Below are 6571 nucleotides of genomic sequence, written 5' to 3'. Positions count from 1 at the left end.
GAGTGGATCAACATGTGCGGATTCTGACTCGAGTTTTTTTTTTAATTTGGAGAAATAAAAGCAAGTGGAGATTGCAATTGTTTATGATTTTTGTATTTAATGGAGGATAGACCCGGGGCCATATGTTCACTAGTGGCATCTGTTTCAAAAGCATAACAACGGTGGATAAACAAATTACTGTAGGGCAATTGACAGAATAATGGATAGTTATAATTGTGATCGTTCATGGCATAGTCATTACAGATGCATTCCGTCTGTGAAAAGTAGGCCATTAATCCAACCGCATCTACTACTATTACTCCATCCCAAGACCACTATCCAGCATGCATATCAAAGTATTAAATTCATGATAAACAAAGTAATGCTTTAAACAAGATGACATAATATAGACAAAGTAAGAACAATCAATATGACCAAACCTCGTCGTTTTATCCTTAGTAGCAACAATACAATGCGTGCCCTTGCCCTTATTTTCATTGGGCATGATCACCGCAAGATTGAACCTACCACAAAGCACCTCTCCCAGTAAAGATAAATTAAACTAATTGGCCAAAGAAGACAGATCGATCGGGGAGAAATACAAAACTATAAAATTACGCAGCAAAAGGAACTTCTAGAGATTGATAATAATTCAATGAATAATCTGATCCCAACAAACACACCGCAAAAGTCATATCGGATGGATCTTAGCGAAGATCATTGTATTGAAGATCAAGGGGGAGAGGGTGAGATATATATATATATATATATATATAGAGAGAGAGAGAGAGAGAGAGAGATCTAGATACTACTATAGACCCATTTGTTGGGAACGTTGCATGGAAAAAAATTCTACACACACGCAAGATCTATCCATGGAGATGCATAGCAACGAGAGGGGAGAGTGTGTCTACGTACCCTCGTAGACTGTAAAGCGGAGGCGTTTATTAACGCGGTTGATGTAGTCAAACACTGTCGGCATTCTGGGAACCAGGGTACCCAGACTTGCCTGCCTGCGGCCCATAGCGTGGCTCCATCGACAGCCCGGTACGGCCCATCTTCAGCACCAGCAAGACAAGACCCTTGCGAGGGGCCAAGCCTCGCGAGGCGGACGACACCAAGACCTTCGGAGGGAGAGGCCACCCCAGGTTGGCTCCTGAGGAGCGTAGATTTTTATGCAGGCGCCCACCTCATGAGGTTGAGGTGACGCCAGCCATGACGACCAAGGCCAGGCAGGCACCAGCGGGCGCATAGCGGCAGGTTTCCTCTTTGGTGCTAAGGAGGCGAGCGCAGGCGCGGGGTCCCGAGGAATCTACCAAAGGTTTCCATTCCCGTGCAATAAGACCAAGATCGCCGGGACGGCAGGACAGATGTCATCGCCGAGCCCACTGCGGCGTCACGACCAGAAGCTTTGCAGGCGAAGACCACCTTTCATCAGGATAGGATGTACTTCTTGTCCCCCTTCAAAATTGGCCACTGTGGGATCCCTTCCCGCCTTCCTTAGGAGGAAGAGGACCAAGGACACTATAAATATAGCTTAGCCACCACCATAGGAAAGGATCCGATCCGAGAGAGACCTCACTAGCTCACACCCACACAAGAACAGACCTCCTGAGATTGTTCTTCCCTTGTACTCGTTCATCCTCAGCCCCTCGCGAGGCTAATCCACCACAAAGCAGGAGTAGGGTCTTACACCGCAAGGTGGCCCGAACCTGGGTAAACTGTTGTGTCTCTTTCCTTTCTTGTTCATCGAGCTAGGCCGAGGGGGGTGAAGAACTGGCCGGCTGGATAGGTTGAGTTCTTCGCACAGGCCCCAGAATTCGAACCTTTCTTGGGTCTGCGGAGCCCTGAATCCGACATTTGGCGCACCATGTAGGGGCGTGTCGAAGCCTCTCTTCCACCGTTCGCTCCGCCGCCGTTCCGTCATTCCTATGGCTGGCGCTCGCCGTGTCCGTACTGAGCACCGGGCTACTCGCGTCTGAAAGGATCGAGATGGACCTAGAGAGGGGGTGAATAGGTACAATTACAAAATTTTAATTATGACATAGCAATTTTAGGCAATAATGCGTTATATGAAAGTGGGCCTAACAATTGCAAGTGTAGTACTAAGTGCTATGCAAGTAACACAAGTATGTAAGTAAGCAACCACAATATGATATAAGTAAGTGCTAAGAGACAAGTAACCACAAGTAGAGAGTTAGGGTTAGGAATAACCGCAACTCCGGGAGACGAGGATGTATGCCGATGTTCACTTCCTTGGAGGGAAGCTACGTCACCGTTAGAGAGGTGGATGTTACCACGAAGGCACACCAACGCCACGAAGGCTCGCCCTATTCTCCCTTTGAGACAACACCACGGAGGCGTTTCTCAACCACTAGTGGTAGACCTTGGGGTGGTCTCCAAACCCTCACAAACTTTTCCCGGGGTAATCACAAAGGTCGATTCCTCTCCGAAAGACTCCTACCGCCTAGGAGTCTCCAACCTCCAAGAGTAACAAGATCCAAAGGGAAAAGCTCAAGACTTGCTCAACTCACGATTTGCTTCGGTCACAAGAAGGAGAGGGGGAAGATCTTTCTTTTGATTGGAACAACTATTCGAAACTCACAAGAATCGAACCGGGATCTAAGATTTAGTGTGTGAGCAAGGGAGAGGGAGCACTGGTGTTCTTGAGGTGTGTTTGAGTGAAGTGTTCAGCCTTATCCCGAAGAGATAAGGGACTATTTATACCACAAGAAAATTAGAGCCGTTTAGATAGAGATTGACCTGCCCGGATGATCCGGAAGACCATCCGGATGATCTGGCTAAAGGCCCGGATGATCTGGCTGAAGGCCCGGATGTAAGTGGCAGTAGAAGAGCTGCGAGGAGCCCGGATGATCCGGATGACTGGCCGAATGATCCGGCTACATCCACCAAGGTTCTGTGAAAATAGGGGCAAGATTATCCGGATGATCCGGGACAGGATCCGGACGATCCGGGCACAACCCGGATGATCCGGGACAGGATCCGGACGATTCGGGCGCAGCCCGGATGATCCGGCACAGGATCCGGACGATCTGGCTTCAATCATCATGGTTCTGTGATGGAAGGCGTACATTACCCGGATGATCCGGAGTAAGGTCCGGACGATCCGGGCTTAGCCCGGATGATCTGGGGCCCCGTCCGGATGATCCGGCAAGGAGTTTGTGTAGGGAAACAGTAGTAGGTTTTGGCTAAGGGGCTAGGGATTTTTGGTCCTTTGTGAAAAAGGTTCTTGTGAGACAAAATATGAGCAAGCCTTGAACCTATACCTCGGATCCCCTCTTAATAGTGCGGGATTCCTATTACTCAAGAAATATAAAAGAGCACAATGCTTCATCTTTGTTTGCTCCTTTCCTCATTGATAATTTGCTTGAGTAATATCTCATATGATGTGATCATGATGCACATTAGAAGAAAACAGAGAACTAACAACCTGTGTATATAATTAGCAAACACGGTTAGTCCCCTATATGTAAATTTGTCATCAATATCAAAAATAATCTTTAAGAGCAAGATTGCACTTTCAATCTCCCCCATTTTTGGTAGTTGATGACAAACTACATATAGCACTTAACAAGTGGAATGTGATGCGAATAATTTTAGGAGAGTAGTCTGGTATGTGCTTTTAGGAAGAGCTCCCCCATAATATATGCAGGGATGTGTTTTAGAGAGAGCTCCCCCTTAAAGTATGCATAGGAATGAAATGATAACATACAAAATCATGCACATATGGTGAGGATACCCTTATTCGAATAAGATGTTGTAACAGTAGTGTAGTCATACACCATTACAATTAACATAGGCAATGATAGCAACGAATGAAGATAGCCACAAAAGATAGCATACTTAAGCTCTTACATAGTAGCAAAGACTCATATAAGGTAGCATAACACATGACCAAGGTCTTACATAGTAGCATAGACTCATATAAGGTAGCATAACACATGACCAAGGATCATTACAATAGTAATAATATAGAGTCCAATAACTAGAGCTCAATAGACATAGCAGACTCACACTTATACTCCTAAGAATTACATCTCCCCCTTGGCAGCAAGTACCGAAAAGGGAAAGACGTCCGAGAAAGTAGGAGGATCACTCGGCATCCTCATCATCATCATCACCATCACTCAGATCAGCAGGTGCAAGGAAGAAATCCGGAAAATCAGTGGCAGAAGGAAAGTCAACCTCCGGAAGAGGAAGCCGATCAGGAATGGGCTCATCAGGCTCAACAGGACTGCCAGGGCGTGCACGGAGACGAGCCCTAAGTGCATTTTCCACCGAGATATGGCGAACCTCCTCGGTAGCAATGTGAGTAGCGGTGTAGCGGCAGGTATCAAATATAGCTTTATGGGACTTCCCAATAAAGCGAGCCATGCGGTCAAAAGGCTTCACGAAAGGTTTAGTGTGGCGAGAAGAGCTCTCGGCACGCGGAGGAGCAGGGGCCTTCCCCCTGGAAGACTCATCACGTGGAGTCCATAAGGAGTGCATGGACGTCTTGACAATGGAACACGGATAAACCGAGTCGATGAGTCTCTAAATGAAGGGGGCATGAGGAAGTGTACGAACCTTCAGACTACTAGCCATGCGAATCTCATGCCATAGGAAATCTGCCATGTCAATGGGACGGTTGGGAGCCTTCCTCGAGTAGTACATCAAGTCAATGCTATAGGCCCGAACCATCCCACCATCCCCTTTCTTGGGAGCAATGGAGTTGAGGATACACTGAAAAAGCCACCGGTATTTGAGACGGAAGATGGAGATATCATTAAGCTCCTTGCTTTGCTGCACCGTGGATAACTGAGAGGTAGGCATGGCGAGGCAAGCACACGCACTGATGGGCATGGCCTCAAACTTGGGGTTCACCTCATGGATCCGGAAAAGAGAGGCCTCAGATCCGGGCATGCCTAAGGCAGCAGCAAAAGCCTCGAAGGACACGGTGAACTGAGAGTGGTGAGTCAGCCAAGTGATAGAGCGATCCGGATGGAAGAAACACGTGGCATAGAATTGCCGAATGGCACCCTCATTCCAATCACAGTGAAGAGACATAGCATGACGCAACCCCATGCCATCAATCTTCTCCAACACGCCTTCAAACTTGGTTGGATTCTTCTCAATGTAATCCAAGTTCACATAATGCTGAGGAGAAAAGCCTAGATGAGCAATGACTGATTGATAGATGTCTTGTTGAACCAAGGTGCGAAAACGAGGATCGGTTGCATTGGCCGGGGCGGCAAATTGATTGACATCACTCCATAAAGCAGCATACTCAGAGGGGTCCATGGACTGATAGTTGACAACACGACGACCACGGTTGGTGGGATTGGCCATGGACAAGACGAGGCCAGATGGTGCCGCAGACTTGGAGCTTGAGGCACCGGCTGCTTGTTTCTTCTTGGACTTAGTCGTGGAACGAACAGGCACGAGCTCCTCATCGTGGAGTTCGGCCTCGTAGTCAGGGTTGTCCAGCCCGGCATAGGACGGACGTGCACGACCCGGCGCCTTCTTGAGTGGACGAGCGTCTTCCTCGGAGTCCGTCGATGCATGACGACGCCCGGCTGCGCACACGCATAACAGAAACGGAGCCAACTGAATATATGACCGAATCTTGATAGGGAAAGCGGAGACAGAAGAGAGAGGAGCAAGTGAGGTACCACGAGAGGGACCCGTGGTCATTGACTTGAAACGCAGGCCGCCGCGTCCACATTCTACCACCATGGCGATTTTGGGAACAGAGGGGCACTAGACTGAAGAACCAATCGGCCCCGGGGAAAAACGGCGCGAGGACGGGTCAAGGCGATGGCAAGGCGAGGCGGCGAGATCCGGCCAAATGGCCGGTCGGTCCGGCGGGGCAGCCCACGAGCCGCCGGCTGCGGGGGCGAGTGGATGGGGGTCGATGGGGGGGGGGGAGAACAGAGGAATAACCCTCTGCTCCCCCACGACCCGAAGTTTAACTGCTTAGGGCGAGGACCCACCCGGATGTCTGGGCGTAGCCCCGGATGATCCGGATATATCCGGATGACCGGAAAGGAGCCCGGATGTCCGGGCATACGGTTTCAGCGAGGGGGATTACCCGGACGCCCGGATGGATATCCGGATGATCCGGCCAGCCTGAGTGCTGATATCTTGAAATGGTGCTGATGTGATGATGTTTATATATATATATATGTATATATATATATATGTATACGAGTATAGATATATAAGTGTAAGAATCAGTTGTAGCCTAATCAACACAGTATTCAACACAGAACACAAACTTAAATGAACAACTGAGAAGAGTTTTAGCCTAAGCCACCATGTTTGAGTATACATAACTTGAGATACTAAAGATTTGAACGTTGGACTCAAGATTACTACTCCATCATGTTCAAGTACTATGGACACAAAAACATGTCATAGTGACTTTGAGAGTGTTGGTTTTATTTACGCATTACATAGGGAAGAGAAGATTCATGGATTGAAGTTCTCCCCCTAAATATATGCCTACATCAAGACAAGACAGGATGTTCATGCATGAATGAGTACTAGATTTCACATAATGTTGTCAAGCTCCAAGATACCAAGTTCACGC

Source organism: Aegilops tauschii, chromosome 2 (assembly GCF_002575655.3).
Source record: "Aegilops tauschii subsp. strangulata cultivar AL8/78 chromosome 2, Aet v6.0, whole genome shotgun sequence".
NCBI lineage: Eukaryota > Viridiplantae > Streptophyta > Magnoliopsida > Poales > Poaceae > Aegilops > Aegilops tauschii.
Note: the sequence above shows the minus strand (reverse complement) of the source record.